Here is a 16,734-nt window from a genome sequence, read left to right on the forward strand (position 1 = left end):
AAAACATCACATAGTTATCGTAGATGTGACCTAGGTCATAGTGGTTAGGTCCTTGAAGTTTGCTGTCTGTCTTTCCTTGCAGGACCTAACCCTAGTAGCCCCTTCGTACCTGCAAGGGAAAGTTTCTGATCACAAGAAACAGAATATAGCATTGCACATTAGTCAGCCTTCCCACAGGCAGTTGCGTATTCCTCTTGTGGGCAAACTGGTGTCATTCCCTACCAGGTGTGCTCAAAGTTGTCCCATCCTACTAGCTGAACCACATCCCTACATAACATGTTTCTGAGTATTTACTATGTACAAGACACTATACTAAGTGGTTTAGGTAACACCAAGATGAGTGAGACCTTGCCCTCAAAAATCCTGGTCTTGTGGAGAAAGCACACGGTTTAGGACAGTTAAACAAAGGGGTTCAACAAAGGAATTACAGGCAATATGCACTGGGCACTTGGAGGAAGGAGTAGTTATTTCTGATGAGTTATTTCTTCATGAGTGGCAGGCTACATGAAGAAAGTAATATTTGATCTTGGGCTTGAATAATATATAGGATTTGAATAGAGAGAAGAATAGGAAAATAGTATTTTTCCCTTATGAGGCCAAGAGAACCAAATAAACAAAGGCTTTAATGAGTTAAGGACCTGAAAATGTTAGGCAATGCAGGTTTGTTTGGTCTGGATGGAGCATAGAGTGTGGAGGTTGTAATTTAAAATGAGGTCAGCAGACCTTCAATGCTGTGTTGAAAAAAAAATCAGCACTGTAATTTTGATTAGTACTTGGTTCATTTCTAAATTTTGGCAAGTGTAGGAGTTTGACCAGAACAAGATGTAATTCTAACAATGCTAAATAATGGCTCTTTCTAAATTTCAGTAAATGAGGCTGTTATCTTGGCTCTCACCTGAGAAGACAGGGTGGCTTGTGCATAATTGGCACACTGGTTGTTGACTCAGAATCAGTGAGCAGGTTTAGCTTTGGAGAAGAGGTTACCCAGTATCAATAATAGACTGAGGTTCTTAAGTTCCAGTTCTACAGTATTGCAATTTTTGTCCATCTACTCTGTCCAAAAAGTGAATGGTTCTGGGCTATGTGCCTGACAACAACGTACTTCACTTAAACGCACATATACCACATGCACATTACAGTTGTGTGATACATCCTCGGTTGAAGCTTTTCTTCTTCTGCTTCTTGACTTTAGTATTTGGAGTTTGCTGTCAGATTTTATGTATATCAAAGTGTTTTGGGCTGAGAGTGATGGACCCTGGACCTATACCCTGGTTACCGAGCCAGAGGAGGAATTATGTTTTTCACCAGATATGTCACTTGCTAAGGGCTGGTTTGGTAGAACACAGAGGTAGTTTTCTCTGAGGCTATCTCTCCAGATACCTTTTGGATTGTTAACACCTTGAAGAGTCAGGTGCCTTACTATTCCCTTAGTAAAGCTTGTATTTAAGTGACCTTCTATAGTGGTCTGGTCCTTTCTTTCCTTTCCCTTTTCCTGTCCTTTTTCTCGTACTGACAACATGAAGCTCAGCTCCAGCAACCAGTGAAGAACCAGCTCACTTTTGATAAGTAAAGCAGTCATGGTAACAGCACTTGAAGCTGATTAATTATGCAACTTCTTGGGAAAACAGGCTGGCTCATAAGGAACTCTCAGCTCATTAAGAAATAAGATGTGTGTCTATTAGCCAGGGAAGTTCACACACAGATTTTGAATACCATGTTCTGAGTTGGGAAACCTTTTTCCCCCTGTCAGAGATCCATCCTTCGAAGAAACCTAATGTAATTCGATCTACACCAACTCTGCAAACCCCAACTACCAAGCGGATGCTAACCACCCCCAATCACACGTCTCTGAGCATTCTGGGGAAAAGAAACTACAGTCATCACAATGGCCTGGATGGTATGTAAGCCCAGGAATGCAGGGGCTGTTCTTTTAAATTTTAAAAAATTGATTGGAGAGAGAGAGAGACCATTTTTTTTGTTCTGCTTATTTATGCATTCATTGATTGCTTCTTGTGTGTGCCATGACCAGATATTGAACCTGCAGCCTTGGTGTATCGGGATGATGCTCCAGCCAACTGAGCTACCCGGCCAGGGTATGCAGGGGCTGTTCTGAGAGGCCAGGGATCCTCTCCCCCTGCCAGTTCCCAGGCATCATCTGCCAAATCTAAAAATGTATAACACATGGGTTCCTCTGCTCCCTGATGGAACTAAATGGGTGGTAGGGGGAATAAAAGAGATGTATCCCAGTGAAGACATTTGCCAGGTGATATTTCTCCATCTCCAGAAGGGACATTTTTGCTCCCATTTCCTCTAAGGAGGCTTGTTTGGAGATGAAATGTGTATTTAGCACGTTGCCTCTGCTGGGTAATAATGGTCTTGCAGTAATGCACACTCACTGCTCACTTATGTTTTCTTGAGCAGACAGGATTATTTTGCCCTCTATCTGTGCCAGCAGTGCTCTCTGGGGGTTCTTCAGCCTTCCGTGGGTTGTTTTGAATTTGGCATTTGTCCCCTACTTCTTTCATCTTATAATTTTTTTTAATTGCTCAGGAGTGCTGCAAGTCATGAAAGGAATTGCCTAGGTGATGTCCTAAATACAGAAATAATTTGTTTCTAATGGAAAAACTGAGAACTATCACCTCTTATCCAAAGTACTTCTCTTGGGCTTGGCCATATAATGACTCTTCAGGTGGAATTGAATTATGTCCCCAACTGAAGTATCAACACAAGCATAATAAATCATCCAGGCAACAGATATTGTTCATTTCAATAGTCCTGGAGTTTGAAACCGTCTTGATTGTTTAAACTGTGGCATTTATTTATGAATAAAACCCTTTCCAGGTTTTTCATGTCTTAAGGAACTCTAAATTCCTTCAGTGACAATAAATTATTTATAATGAGGCCCTAGACCAAGGATGTAAAATAGACCTTCTAGTAATAATTTTTCATGGTGTGGTTTTTGGTTTTTTTTACCATGTCTTTTGATGGTCATTGTGATGTCAGAATGAATAAAAAATTGAGGGTGAAGAATTTAGTTTGCAATTATAGGCTTATCAATGTGTGGTAGATATGGCTTTCAAGAATTTAGCTACACAGTAATCGTGCAGAAATAATTTCCTTACTAATGAGAACATTGGCCATCCTTGCCACAATATGCCTAATGTCTAGACAACAGAAGACCAGGGAATGATTATGTCAAAACTTGGAGATTGGATTTCTTTCCAGCTTTTCCTTGTGCACAGCATGAGGCCCTTGCATTCAGGCTTATTTACCGTCAGGAGTCTTTTCCGTCTCATCACTCCCCTGCCCTCTCTCTAGATGTGTAGTCTTACTGCAGAAAGCAGAAAGTAAGTTCTGGTGTATATATATATCAAACGAATATATATATTTTTTCTTTATGGTGAAAAGTATGTTATTCCACTCACACCCCATGGTCATGGTTGCTGGGTCCCAGTCCTGCATTGCACCTTCTGTAGCTCATTCCTTGTATCACAGGTACTTGTCTCTTTGGAATTTCTTTAAAAAAAAAAAAAAATGCTTCCTTGTAGTGTTCCGTCTGTATGGCTGCTTGGCCCATTTCCTTCTGAATGAATACTACTAAAAGGTCATTGCTTCTCTGCTCTGAACAGGAGGAATGGACAGGGCATATAGTGAATTCCTGGGATTATGTTGACTGAGACCTTCAGCTTTATAGAGGAAGACACTTCTTTCATTTTCTGAAGAGACCTAGCTGTTGAACCACTTTTTTCTTTAAGATCCATTTGCCTTTGCGCTCCTGTCATGGTACAGAGAGGAAGGCTGACAACACGTGCCTTTCCTGTGCTATCCCATTTGATTCACAGGACAGAAGGCCCCAGGACATCAGGGAATTTAATGTGTTGCATAACATTGTATCTCTGCTGCCTAGCACACAGTACCTGGAACTTAGTAGGTACTGCAAAAATGTTACTTGAATAAATGAAAGTAATTGAGAAAATGAAACCTAGAGAGGTGAGTTAAAATTTGCAGTTACCAGATACCACGAAAATGGATTGGAATCTTCCTCACGTGTGACTGATTTCAGAGTCTGTTCTTTTAACTACTGTCAGAAATGAAGTTGCGGCTCTCAATGTCAGCAAAATAGAAATCACGTAAGTTATTTTAACAGCTAATAAGATAAATTGACATGACAGATATTGGGGGACAGAATAGGTAGACGGGGAACATGGGGTTGGTGGTGGTAGGCTTAGGAGAGCGAAAGGAAGAAGGTGTGGTTATCATCATAAGCTGGAAGCTCACGGAGAGCTCTGAGGAGCTGGAACTTGGACCCCAGGAGAGGGCCCTGTGTTGTCGGTGCTGGCTTCTCTCAGCAGGTGTGATGAGGCTGGTGCTGGGCATGTGAAGTAAAGCTGGGAACTGGAGCAAACCTCTGCTGCTAGCTGGGTCCACGCTGACAGGAACAGAAAAAGCCAAGTCCCTTCCCCATCCTTCGGTCTTGCAGGCTCCCTGTAGCACCCTCTCCTGGTGATAACAGGGAGCCTGGTGGCAAAGGAGAAATGTGTCAGCAGAGTCCCTGCCCCCAGCATCACTTCTGCGTAGCACAGTGCCTGTGTCTTAGTAGGTGCTCAGTACATGTGAATGGAATAGAAATAAGTTTAGATGGATGGATGTGGAGCCAAGAGACGAGTGTAGCAGAAACACACATTTCGGAAAATGTCCCCATTTTTGTTTTCCCAGTGGACCTTTTCTTTGGGATAATGGGTCTGTTTCTTATTTCACCAGGATATAGAATACTGAATTTCCAGGGTGAACTCAAAGTACAGAAAAAAATGTCAGGATAATAGTGAGTTTTCATGGGATAGTTAATATTATCATATACTGGAATTGACAGATACAAATGCTTTGGAAAGCCAGGCCCTGTGTGATCCAATAATAAAATCAATTAGCACTGCCACTTCAGAGAGACGAACACACCAAACAGGATGTGGACAGACAGAACTAAGTTAGCTGGGAACGAGACCTGATGGTACTGAACTGTCCAGGCCTCTCAGTCCCAGGGCTTCCTGTCCGCTTCTCAGCGGCTTGCCTCCTTCCTCACCATCTCTCTTTAGGCGGAGATTCTTGATGGTTGGAAGAGTCTCTGGATTTCTGCTGGCAGAAGGATTTTTAAAAATGATGGCCAGCTTCTTATTGTTTTCCTGAAAGTCACTGTCTTCCACCTTGCCCTGGCCCTTTAAAGGCCCTGGTGTGACCAGCGGCTGTGACCAGTGCCTGCGAGTCAGCACTCTGTGTCACTGGGCCACACAGAGACCTCCATGACTACCCTCATGGCACTTACGCTCTGAAGTTGAAGACAGAATCTGCATACATAGTACATGACCCCATTATTTGGGTCAGTACTGATAGGAAGAGCAAAAGTTTCAGAATAGAGACCCACCGAGTACCTTCTCGGTCCCCCTCCACTTCTGTGTTGCCACTCTTGGCCCGGTGGTGTGGCACATGCAGTCATGGTGCTTTCCAAACCTGTCTCCGCCTTTCCAGACTCCCAGATGCTTGCATGACATTTTGATTGCCAGCCAACCGAGTACCTACCACACTTGGCCTACTCGGTTAACTCCAAGCGGCTGTGAGATCAGGGACGGAAGAGCCATTGCTGGAAAGTCTTTCCATGTCTGAGAGCCCAGAAGGAAGGACAGCGGGGAGCTGGGCTTTGCGCCCTGGACATTTGTGTGTTTGTAGTCAGATGGGATTAATTGCTGACGTCTCCAATTACTTCCTGTGAGGCCTTGGGTCAATCACTTGGTTTCTTTAAACCTGTTTTTTCCTCTGTATAGTACAGAATTTTTTGCCTTAAAAGAGTTGTTATAATGATTAAAAATTCTTCACCTACTTATGTGACTTGATCTTCTGAACACTTTATGAGCTAGGTGTTTTAACCTGCATTTATTTTTTTATGATGTTATTTTTAATTTAATTTTTATTTTTAGATTTTATTTCTTTTCATAGAGAGGGGAAGAGAGGGAGAGGGACATCAATGTGATTGCCTCTCGCACGCCCCCAACTGGGGGCTTGGCCTGCAACCCAGGCATGTGCCATTGACTGTGGAAATCGAGCCAGCGACCTTTCAGTTCACGGGCTCAGTCCACTGAGCCACAACAGCCAGGGCTAATTTTTAAAAAATTTTAGTTACAGTTGTCATACAATATTGTATTAGTTTCAGGTATTCAACTTAGTGGTTAGACATTTATATAACTTGCAAAGTGATCATCTCGGTAAGTCTAGTACCCACCTGCAACTGGCATTTTAGTAACGAAAAAACTGAATAAAGCTCAGAGAGGTTAAGAGATTTGCCCAGAGTCACACTGCTAGCAAGGACAGAGATGAGGGTTAAACTTCGAGTCTGGTGTTATTTCCCCTAGGCCAATAAGGCCCCAGATTTGTGTTGAGTGTAGCAGATGCCTGAGAGGTAAATTTAAGTTTTCTGTGTAGGGGAGATGGGTGTGTTTGTAAATATAGAGAGGAATATAGTGGGTATTTTTCTTTGTTCAGACTGTGGATTATAAGACATCATTATCTAATAAAAGCCTTCACCTTCTTTTCCTGTCTCTCTGAAACTCCTCTGCCCGTATTACACCCCCTTCTTTTTCTGGAACTTAGGGTATAGGAGCTATGTTAGTGTCAGAGAGAGGAGAGACAAAAAGAAAGAAGAGAAAACCCACAGAATCACATAAAGGGGAAACGCATTTAAATTAAATTACATGTTATTTCCAGCATTGACTCTAACTTGTAGTAGCTGTTCATTAAGTGTTAAGATTCTATCCCCTCCTTTAACGTAGAGCTATTGTTGAAGTTTTATTTGGAACAATTTTAAGATACCGATCAAAGTTTTTGTAGTCTTAAGTAGACTGTATATAAATAAAATGTCAGCTCTTTCCTTAACTACATGCCTAAGAGTATTGTTCTAAACAAACAAACAAACAAAAAAAACTCACGGGTTTGCTTAAAGGTAAATGATTGCACATTAGAGGGGCCCAGTATCTATAAAGAGAAATTGTCCTTGATTAAGTTATTTGGAGGATCATTGAAGACTGGAAATTAGGTTTATAGAGAGGACTCACTGAGCTTCCTGCAGGCCCCTATAATTAGAGACCCTACAGCAGAGGAGGTGGGACAGTATGATCCTGAGACAGTGGAATCTTCTCAGAGTGAAGACTGAGTCAGAAAAAAAAAAAAAAAGCCCCAGAGGAGAGGGGCAGACGAGCTGCACAGGCTTCTCTCATCCTCTCCTGACCCTCTAAGAAGCTGCCCTGGGTTGCCTCCTACTGTCGGATGCTTGAGTTTTGGTCAGTCAGCAGATCTTTCATTCCCTGTACAGGGATGAGGTGACTGCCTACTATGTCTCCGTCAGCGGGGACCCTTGAGAACAGATTGTGCTGCGTAGGGATACAGACCAAGGGAGCATCAACTGGAGGTGCCCTCACGCCTTTTCTGAGATGACACAGCTTTGGTCCCCGGAGTACTACTGAAGGCAGCACTCTCTGTGTGAGGAAAATTAAAGCGACAGGCTCAAAAGAGAGGGGTATTTTCAGTGGGACAGAGTCAGGGCATCTGAGCCAAGATAATTGATGAATTGTACAATAAGCTTCTTTTTAATCTGCTCTCCTCTGGTTTATTTCCCCTGGGGTATGTGAGCCCACTGGCAATCTAGGGTTTTTTAAAAAATTATTATTTGTTTTCTGCATTGAGTAATATTATTTCTCTCAATCTCCCGTGTAGAGAGGGTATCTAATGTAGATGCCTCTAAGTACAATATTATTACCTGGGCTGTAAAGACTGTCCTTTTGATGACTTGTTTCCAGAATCAGTGACCTGACAGTTTCAACTGTTTGCATCCCAGCCCTGGAAATAGGAGGTGGTGAGGGCCGTAGTACCAGTGAGGGAGGGGGGGGGGAGCGCGTATCTCTTCACAAATCCCAGTTACAGTAGCCTGCCGGGAGCAGCCGACAGCTCTCCCAGGCACGCTTCGTTCGGCTGGGCCATTTCCAAAAATGACAGACAATATTGTTGAATCTTCTAGAGCATTGTTTATGGAAGAATATCGAGTACCCCTAGACTCACCTCTGCTCTCCTTGTCTCAAGGTGTAATGTTATATAACTTGGTTAAATACATAAAAGAATCCTTCAAGGTTTTTTATTCCCTCCAGTGTTTTTTTTTTTTTTTAATGGATCCTTAAGGCCGCAGGGTTTACTGAATGTGTAGCAATTACAGCAGGGTGCCTAATGTATCTAGAGAGTTCAGGATAGCTGACGGGTTATCTTAGGGCAGTGGGTGGATGTTCTCTCATACTGTGAAGCCATGGGGTGGGGATTATAGAGGAAGGGAGACCCAAGTGCATTAGGCGTGAGTAATACACAACTTGGTGTTTTGGTATATTATGGTAGGATGTCACATTAGCGCCCCCTGGGACCAGGCCTGTACTAATGCTGAAGTCTCTCCCAAAGGATACTTCTTTCCTGTTCCTGAGGGAAGTACTGGGTGTGAGCCTGTAAGAGGTCTGTCTATACCTGTGACTCTCTCAGGAGTATGGAGGTCTTAGAAGAGTGACAAAAGTCCATGGAAGTTACTGTAGCACCCTCAGCTGTGAGGGCCAGCTCTGGCCTCCTTGAAAGTGTCTCTACTTACCTGCAAGCATCATTACAGGAAACCTTTTTAACCAGCCCATTCCTATGTACTTCCAGTCTCAGTAACATGTATTGTAGAAGGGGAACCTCTGAGAAAGAAAGTGAACCTCTGACTTGAAGGCTTGGGTCCCCAGTTTTTTCGGGGAGGGGTAGATGCTTGGGAAAGGAAAGGGAAGGAACAGTAGAAAGAAGGCATTGGGTCCCTGAAAAACACTCTTCTTTGAAGGAGATTCAACTTTCATCAAAAGAACAGGCACAAATGTCTGAACAAGCCATTGGGACGTAAGTATTAGGTGTCCCAAGGAAGTAAAGACCAATTCCCAGAACCAGCTGATTTAGGCGGCCCTCTGAGCAATCTCTTTGGGTCCCAGTGAAGAAGTGAGAAGCCTTCTGAATCTGCAGAGTCCCCAGGGCAATGGAAATGGAAAGCTTTGTCACAGTCTAGTTGATTTGGATCCCCCTAATGGGTTCATTTTGAGGTTACCAGCCTTGCTCATTGTTATTTTATTTCCCTATTTCCTGTTTTTCCTTCCAGATGACTGAGCACTGTTTAAACTCAGGAAGCATCTGCATTATAATCTATGCATTTTTCTCCTTCAACCAAATGATATATTTATTATTAGCAACTATTTACATATTAATAAATATGAAAAAATAATTAATGTAAAACTGAGGAGCAAGCCTGAAGGTAACTTTGTTGGATGGAGATTGCTGAAGAAGATATCCGAGGAGACTCTTTTCATCATAGTCTGATGGCAGCTTTGCTGAGTGCCTACAGGAGCCCCTCTGGGGCAGTCAGTGAGCAGGGCCCGTACGAGTCCTAGGGGGTAAAGCTGACCACATGGAAGGCGTCTGAGACCAAAGAGTTGGCAGGAAAATAGTCAGGATATTAGATATTGGACTCCTGCACTGCTCCTCTGATTTTCTTCTTATTTCTCTCCAGTTTTCTTTCTCTGTGTCTTTTTACTCTGCTTTCTGGGAGACTTTCTCAACTTTATATTCCAACCAGATTTGTCTCTTTCTCCCTTAAGTTTGTCGAAGTTTGTTTCATGTATTTTGAAGTTCTGTTACTGAGTATATACGTATTTAGAATTTTTGTCTTTTTGATCTTTTTAAAAAAAAGATTTTATTTTTAGAGAGAGAGGAAGGAAGGGAGAAAGAGAGGGAGAGAAAGATCGCTGTGAGAGAATCATTGATCGGTTTGCCTCTGCTGCATGCCCCAACTGGGGACTGAACCTACAACCCAGGCAGGACCCTTCGCTTTGTGGGATGACACCCAACCAACTGAGCCACACTGGTCAGGGCTGGCTTTTTGGCTTTTTTTATCATTATGAAATAATCCTCTTTTATCTCTGTTAAAACTCCTTTTATTGAAGTCTATTTTGTCTGATGTTAATATAACCACACCAGTTTTTTTTCCTTTTGTTTTTATTTTTTAAGTGAATTTGTCTAGTTTATTAAATTCAAAATAGAATGATTTTTTAATTTTTTTTACCAATTTTTTAAAAAAGATTTTATTTATTTATTTTTAGAGAGAGGGAAGAGAGGGAAAGAGAGAAACATCAATGTGTGGTTGCCCTTCGCGTGCCCCTAACTGGGGACCTAGCCTGCAACCCAGGCATGTGCCCTGAGTGGGAATCGAACCAGCGACCCTTCAGTCTGCAGGCTGGTGCTCAATCCATGGAGCCACACCTGCCAGGGCTAGAATGATTTGTATAGCATCTCCAAAGGCAGCACATGTTCTAGTACAAATTTTTTAAAAAACCTATTGAGGCATAATTGACATTCAGTAAACTATACATATTTTAAAATATACAATTTATTAAGTTTAACATATGTATATACCATCATCACAATCAAGATAATAAACTTCATTTTTCTCAAAAGTCTTCTTGCACCTTTTTATAACCTGTTCTCCCTTCTTCCCCATCTCCCCCACTGCATCCCAGGTAACCACTGATCGGGTTTTGGTCTCTACAGAGTAGTTTACATTTTCTAGAATTTTATATAAATGGAGTCATGTAGTATGTACTCTTTGTCAGTGTGAGCAAATTTTAGAGATCTGTCTTCAAGTTCACTGATTCTTTTGTAGTATGAATCTGCTGTTAATCCCATTCAAGAAATTGTTCATTTCAGGTTTAATATTTTTTCAGTTTTAGAATTTCAATTTAGTTCTTTAATATATCTCCTAACATCATCTCATCACCCATTGTATCCATTTTTTTCTATAGATTCTTTAACATATATAAATAGTTTAATTCCCTATGTGCTAATTCTAAATCTGAATCATCCGTTAATCACCTAAAAAAATACTTTTCATCATGGATTGCATTTTCCTGTGACTCAGGTCTAATAATTTTTTAAATTACATTCTATTGATTCTGCTATTACAGTTGTCCCAATTTTTTCCCTCTTTGCCGCCTCCCTGTTTGGAGGATAAATTATGTGGTCACACTAGCTCTCGACATAACAGTGCCGATCAAACTACTCTCACTGATAGTAGCTAGAAATACAATAAACGTGTGCATGCGTGTACACACACACACCACACCACACCCCCCCTGCCTGACGACAACAAAGAGCTACTGAGGCTGCCCAGGGCTTGAGGGGCCATGGTTTCCGGGAGGAGAGAAGGGCCACGAGGTGAGCATGACACCCTGAGCTGCCTTCCTCCTGGGAGTGTCGGCTGGTTTGTAGGTGGAAGAAACGAAGGGCCTCAAAAGCTGAACAGAAAACAGTAGTTCTCAAGAGTAATATATGATATTTTTAAAATATACAATTGAGTCTTTTAATAAGCATAAAATAAAAAGCCTAAGTGATATGAAAGCACAGCATTGTAATTAAAATGGCAGCTTTCTTTTCCGTAATGGTACCTGAAACAGTTTAGGGCATCTTGGGTTTGAGTAAATACGACATATTTGTTCACATGTATGAGTGTCTGTACAGGAGAAATTCCTAGAAGTGGAACTGCTAGATCAAAGGATATATGCATTTGGTGGATTCTACCAAACTGTCTTTAAAACAAAAAACCGCGTAGTGTCCTTTTCTGCACACTCTTTAGTACATTGACGTTACCAATCTTTTAAAAATATATATTTTATTATACTACTGTCCCTATTTTTCCCCCTTTGTCCCCTCCATCCAGTACCATCATTCCCTCCAGTAATCACCCCTCTTAGTTCATGTCCATGGGTCTTGCATATAAGTTCTTTGGCTTCTCCATTTCCTTCACTATTCTTAACATCCCCCTGTCTATTTTGTACCTACCAATTCACAGGGGAGCAATTTTTAAAATAATTCCTGTTGAGTGATTTTTCAGCTGTTTTAGACAAATAGGCATGCTGATTTCAAAACCGCAGTTAGTTTTCTTCTATCACATCAAGTTTTTTTTGTACAGTTTATCTTAATGCAGCCACTCTAGGCTGGATCAAGCCTGGACTGAGGGAAGCACTAGTGCTCCCCTATTGGCTGAGAGCAAACCTCCCTCAAGTGGGGAGGGGTAGGGGACGACCTTGGAGACCAGTGACAGGTTCATACTTGTCTAGGTTATTTAGTTACACATGAGACAGTGAGGTGACAGGTTGTGTGCCGCTCTATGTAGTGAATCGTATTCCGAAGTGTAGTCCGAGTTCTTGTCTGTATACAGGAGTTAGCAGAATTTATTATTTTATTTACATACTTACTTCCTTTCCTTCAATCATGTCTGCCTCTGTTATTTCTCATCATAAGTGCCTAAACAACCCTGATTCGTTTTGTTATATCTGTGGCAGTTTCACCATTTCCAGTCAAAGGATAAACATCAGTGCATTTGTCAGGCAAGCCTATTTTGCCTATTTTAAAGTAAAACTTGGTGATCAAGATAAGTCTTGGGCCTCTCACAAGGTGTGCAAGCGTGTGTCAAGAGTTTACAGATGTGGACGAAGGGAACACGTGATAAATTGCCATCTGGTATACCTATGGTTTGGCAATAGCCTAGAGATCATTCAAGGGACTGTTACTTTTGTATAGTGAAAACGTCAGGATAGAACAAGAAAAATAAATGTAAACTAGAGTACCCTAGTCTATCATCAGCTGTATGCCCAGTGCCTCATTCAGCTGAAATCCCAGTGCCGGTTTTCATTGAACTACCCTCTTTCAAAAAATAGGAGTATGGTGAAGAACTAAGTAGCAGCAATGATGAAGATTTTGAAACTGAAGATGACTCAGTTCGTAAGGGATTTGATCAGCATGAGTTGTGAGTTGAATGATTTGGCACGAGATTTGGGACTATCCAAAGAGGCATCAGAACTCCTAGCATCAAAACTACACAAGAAAAACTTGCTTGAAAAAGGAGCGAAGGCATCCTGCTTTCGATCAAGAGGAAGTGCATTTCTGCAGTACTTTCGAAGTGATGGTCACTTTGTGTATTGCCATAACATACATGGTTTAATGGAGGAATTGGGAATTCCAATCTAGAACGCAACTGAATGGAGACTGTTCATCGATAGCTCAAAGCGGAGCTTGAAATGTGTTCTCCCCCACAATGGCAATTTATTTGGTGCAGTCCCAACTGGCCATTCAGTTTGTTTTCGTGAAGAATATGAAAACATAGAGTCATTGATCTGTTGTAATATCACAAGCACAATTGGATCATCTGTGTTGACCTTCAAATGGTCTGCTTCCTTCTTGGTCAGCAACACAGATACACCAAGTATCCCTGTTTTCTGTGTATGTGGGACCCCAGAGCTCATGAGAACCATTGGGTGGAGTAGAACTGGCCTCCAAGATCTGAGCTCCAACCTGGTGATGCAAATATTCTACATGAGCCACTTGTTGACACAAAGAACATTATATTCCCACCTCTGCACATAAAACTGGGTCTCATGAAGCAATTCGTTAAAGCTTTGCTAACTGAAGGAGACTGTTTCAAGTATCTCATTTTGGCATTTCCTAGCCTGTCATTTGAAAAGATAAAATAACATAATATGTATGTTTGGTAGTACAACTTCACTACTTGTACACAATTTGACTTACAGTTACAATATATAGCCTTTATATGAATAAAATAACTCTAAATAGTATATTCAGGTAATTTTTTTCTTTATTTTCCTTTGTATGTACATTTTGTATGATTTTTGGGACAGAGGAAGGGTATCCTGTACTTTAAAGGGTTGACGTGATAGAGAAAAACTGGGGTCATTTTTGGATTCAGATGCCAAAAGTTAGTCAAAAACAAGTGTCAGATCTAACTCAATGAAAATTGTGTTCCCCAGTGTTATGCTTTTTAAGCCCTGTACCATTTCCCCATTTCTCCTTCTTCCCCCTCCCAGCTGATAACCCTCCAAATGATCTCTGTATCTATAATTTTGTTACTGTTGTGGTTGTTTGCTCAGTTTGTTATTTTAGATTCAGTTGTTGATAGTTGTGGATTTGTTGCCATTTTAATGTTCATAGTTTTGATCTTCTTCTTTTTCTTAAATAATTCCTGCTAACATTTCTATAATAATGGTTTGGCAATGATGAACTACTTTAGCTTTTTGTTGTCTGGGAAGCACTTTATCTGCCCTTCTGTTCTAAATGATAGCTTTGCTGGACAGAGTAATCTAGGTTGTAGGTCCTTTTCATCATTTTGAATACTTTTTGCCAGTCTCTTCTAGCCTGCAAAGTTTCTTTTGAGAAATCAGCCAGCAGTCTATGGGTACTCCTTTATGGTAATTCTCTGCTTTCTCTTGCTGCTTTTAAGATTATCTTTGTCTTTAACCTTTGGTATTTTAGATATGATGTGTCTTGATATGGTCCTCTTTGGGTCCAACTTGTTTGGGACTCTCTGTGCTTCCTGGACTTGTATGTGTATTTCCTTTACCAAATTAAGGCAGTTTTCTTTCATTACTTTCTCAGATAAATTATCAATTTCTTGTTCTTCCTCTTCTCCTTCTGGCATCCCTATGATTCTTACGTTGGTATTTTTGGAGATGTTCCAGAAGTTCCTTATACTATCCTTGTTTTTTTTTAATTCTTTTTTCTTATTGCTGTTCCGGTTGAATGCTTATTTCTTCCTTATGTTCTAAATCATTGATTTGAATCCCTGCTTCCTTCCCTTCACTCTTGGTTTCCTGTAGATTTTTCTTTATTTCACTTAGTGTAACCTTCATTTCTTCCTTTATGTTGTTGCCATCCTCAGTGAGTTCTTTGAGCATCCTGATCACCAGTGTTTGAACTCTGCGTCTGATATCTTAATTATCTCCATTTCGTTTAGTTCTTCTTCTGGGGTTATGTTCTTTTCTTTCATTTGGGCCATATTTCTTTGTCTTCTCAATTTGGCAGCCTCCCTGTGTTTGTTTCTGTATATTAGGTAGAGCTGTTTTGACTCCCTATCTTAGTGGCTTGGCCTGTTGTAGAAAAGGCACCTGTAAATTGTGTGGAGCAAAGTCTTGGACAACCTGCCTCATCACTTTGTAGCTCTGTGTTGGGGAAGGGCTCAGAGAGGGAACGATACTGCCTGGCTTCTGGAGGTTTGCCCAGCACCCGCCCCATTTCTAGTCACTTCACTTACACCCTGTATGTGACTAGCACCCTTCTGGCTGTTGCCCTGGTACTGAATCCCAAAGGGAATGGGTTTGTGTATGTTTTAAGAAGATGTGGGCCCTTTAGGCAAAGTTTCCTGAATATCTGGCCATTTCTTCTGCCACCCCAACCCCCACTGGTTTTTACAGCTAGAAGTTATGGGGATTTATCTTCCTGGCACTAGAACTCTGGGCTGTGCGGTCTGGCCTGGGGTTGGGATTGTTTGCTCCCAAGGAACCCCTCCTGATTTTTATCTACCACACGTGAATGTGGGACCACCCGTTCCACCACTGCCGCCTCTCCACAACATGTCTGATCACAGTATGATGATCAGATGGGCTGTTTATTGGACAGTCAGGTGTCAATATTTTTAGGTCTTTTCTCATGGGCTGGTCAGATCCCCCAGAAAAGATTTTTGCCATCTGCTTTGGTCCATTTAAGCTGCTGTAGCACAAAATTACCATAGACTGGTTGGCTTATAAACAACAGAAATTTATTTCTTCCAGTTCTAGGGGCTCAGAAGTCCAAGATCAGGGTGCCGGCATGGTTGGGTTCCAGTGAAGACCCTCTTCCGGGTCACAGACTGCCAACTTCTTGCTGTGACCTCACGTGGTAGAATGGGCTGGGGAGCTCTCTGGGGCCTCTCACAAGAGCATGCATCTCATTCAGGAGGGTTCCACCCTCATCACCTAAGCATCTCAGAAAGGCCCCACGTCCTAATACTATCATGTGAGTGTTAGGGTGTCGACATACAAATTTGGGGAGGGACACAAACATTTAGACCATTGCACCAGCTCTTCCCCAGAGGGTAAAGGTATGGCTGCCTGCATTCTGGGAGCTCACTGGGAAGAAGGCTGGAGGTCTCTCACAATCCAGTAGTCAGTGTTCACTGGATCCCTCAGTTTTGAAATTGGTCAGCTTGCTTTCAACTGTGCTTGGGTTTCTGGTGTCCTCTCGACCTGAGACCTTCTGCTCAGTCCTCTTGAGAAAATAAGCATCCAAACCTGTGGGAGGTAGGCAGTTGCCTGTGGGCTATGGAGTCAGGATAGCTTCTTGGGGTCCAGCTGCTTCTCAAACAGCCTTCAACTAATCTTTGTTTCAGCTTCCCTTTCCCACCTCCAGAGTTGCCTGGTATCAGTTCTGGAGCCTTTGAGCATTCTTTGGACAAGTTGGGTTCTTGGTTTTCCACTCTGCTGGCTTCAGGTTTAGCTTTCCTGTGTGGTCTGTTGTCACTCGTTTATCTGTTTTCTGCCCTCTAAAATCTGGGTGTCAGAAGGGAAGGAAATTAATTGAGAAGGCAGCAGCTGGAAACCTTAAAAAAAAAAGTTGCTTTTATTACATTGGTTGGTTAGAGTGCAGAATCTTCAAGTTCCTGCACTTCAAGTACTTGTGAATAGTCAAACCAATAGGGACAGTTTTGTAAAAAACAAAATGAGTGCTTATGAATCAGGGTTAATATAGACAAAAGCAGCAAATGTAGATTAATGCATTTGAGAATTGATAAACAAAACAGAAAATGATTTGGACTAT

This window comes from Furipterus horrens, unplaced genomic scaffold (genome assembly GCF_987537825.1).
Source record: "Furipterus horrens unplaced genomic scaffold, mFurHor1.1.pri manual_scaffold_6, whole genome shotgun sequence".
In the NCBI taxonomy this organism is placed as follows: Eukaryota; Metazoa; Chordata; class Mammalia; order Chiroptera; family Furipteridae; genus Furipterus; species Furipterus horrens.